Genomic DNA, 2,500 nt, shown 5'->3' on the forward strand with positions numbered 1-2,500 from the left:
GGTGATAGAATTGCCCACGTTGGCACCGTCAGACATAGGGCTCCCATTTTGGACTGTGTGTGTGTGTGTGTGTGTGTGTGTGTGCGCGCGCGCGAACGCTGTCCCCCTCTTTTCGAGCCACATCTACCGACGGGTGGTGGTTTTATGTTGTCCAAATGCCACTATTGCTTGACCCAAAATAACAACGTCACTACACTTTGCCACTGTCAGATATAGGCCTCCCTCTGTGCGCTAAAACGGGAAGGGACATTAGAATCCGCTATTTAATACTCCCTGTCCACTCGAAGTGGCTCATACTTTCCTACCAAATAGCATACGGAAGAAAAGAAAAAAACACTATATGGAATGGGCCCTTTTGAAGCGGATGTGGGTGGCTCTTAAAAGAGCCTTTGGGTTCGAGTCGGGGTGTTGAGGTTCCGAAGAGAGTGCGTTTAACCGCCGAAACCGTACAGGGTGCGTCCCTGTCGTTTCAGAGCGTAGACCACGTCCATGGCGGTAACGGTCTTCCTCTTGGCGTGCTCGGTGTAGGTGACTGCGTCACGGATCACGTTCTCCAGGAACACCTTTAGGACACCGCGGGTCTCCTCATAGATCAGACCGGAAATACGCTTCACGCCGCCGCGGCGAGCCAGACGGCGGATAGCGGGTTTGGTGATTCCCTGGATGTTATCGCGGAGAACTTTTCGGTGACGCTTGGCGCCTCCTTTTCCAAGTCCCTTGCCGCCTTTGCCTCTTCCAGACATGGTGTGTTCGCTAGTTGAGTTCAAGTGAATGAATGACTTCAGCGCCGGTGCGTGGTGCGCTATTATCTGCGTTTGGTCGACCTGATTGAGGCCATCGGCACAGAAAGCGCGCCTCTGTGATATGTTCGGAGGCGTTGCAAAGGGGAGGGCGCTCGTTCTAGGGGACTAGGGAGGAGCGATTACAAAGGTGACGTGAAAGCAACTACCGTGCGCGGGAAACATACTCCAATACTGATATAGGCTATGTGGAACACAAGGCCAAACGGTGACAACTGGGAGATCAGCTAGTACACTGTGTCCCTGTCCTCATATTGTTGTTGTTGTTGTTGTTGTTGTTGTTGTTGTTGTTGTTGTTGCACCTGATTTTACTCATTGAGGACTTGCTAATTAGGTGACAGGTTGTTCAGTCAGCTGTGGCTCTCCAGGGCTACAAGAAAAATGGGTATTGTTGGGGGTAGGCTACTCTACCGCTGGAGTTGGGAAACACTGACCTAGTAGGATGAGTCTGTTTAGCTATGGAAGGACGTGTCGTATTGACTGTCATTAATAAACATCACTCTTCTTCTTTCTTCTCTAGACACCACTCGGCCTGACAGTAAGGGGGCCAAGAGGACCTGGGGTGCGGATGGGAGGGGTGGTGATCCCTCTGCAAGCTGGAGCGTTTACAAAATAGTTGTCATCATCCTTATGCCTAATGTGTGTTGCAGCCAAACAGCACACACTGTTTGTGTGACTCCCTGACATTACGCAATGATGTAAGCACATTTGGGAATGTCTTCCATATTGTTGCATAAAGACGACCGTGTGCATAAACTGTGAGACCGAGAGTGGCGTACCTTTACCCACACACACACACCCACACACACACACACACACACACACACAATGAAGGGATTGATTTCCTACGCATACAGAGGTGATAGTGATGTGCCAATATTGTATGGTACCTTTCTTAGCAAACCAATAATAAAGCTTCTTATAATGGAATTATTGTTATGATGTTGATCATTTGTATTGCCGCAGGATAGCCTCAGATGTGTCGTCAAAGAAAGGCCACAGAAAGAGGGCCCGTCTCAACTGTTCATTTCAAAAGGGACAAATTGGGGGGGTGCACTGATGCCTTAAGGGCCCAAGAGCACAGACTGCCACTTTATCATTCAGTGCAGTTGAACATCTCACATTTGACTAGCTTTCATAGGACAACTTATTGTTGCCATAATTGTCTCTTACCTGTACTTACTGGCTGCCGGCCCTCGGTGGAGTATATCGAGGAACAGAGGGTGCCTTTTAGGATAAGGACTAACAAGGTTTTGACTAGGTGGGATACAGCTACGACCGGAAGTGACTTTTCCCTAGCAGTTTAGGCTAATTAGGCTAGAGTGCAGATACTTGACATGTACAGTACAACAACAAATCACAGAGGGCCTGTTACCACACCCTATAGGCTTGAACATCATAATATCACAATATATAATAATACTCATACATAATAATCGAAAATCACCTTTGACTACAGTGACATTGGTAGTAAGTAGGCTACAGTATAATGGATAGCTACCCAACTGGGACAGAAAGTGGAAATTGAAGGGGGACACGCAGTGAGCAAAACTCCTAACGACATAAAAACACAGACACTTCAGTGGAACGCACAGGGCTAGACGGGAAGGAAGACGTGGAGAAGGACTATTGAAGAGGAGATGAAGAACACCGGAAGCATCGAGTGAAGAAATGGGCCCGGAACAGGGTTAGGCCGAGAT

The sequence above is a fragment of the Coregonus lavaretus genome (assembly GCF_964263955.1).
Source record: "Coregonus lavaretus genome assembly, contig: HAP1_SCAFFOLD_1287, whole genome shotgun sequence".
NCBI classification, from domain to species: Eukaryota; Metazoa; Chordata; class Actinopteri; order Salmoniformes; family Salmonidae; genus Coregonus; species Coregonus lavaretus.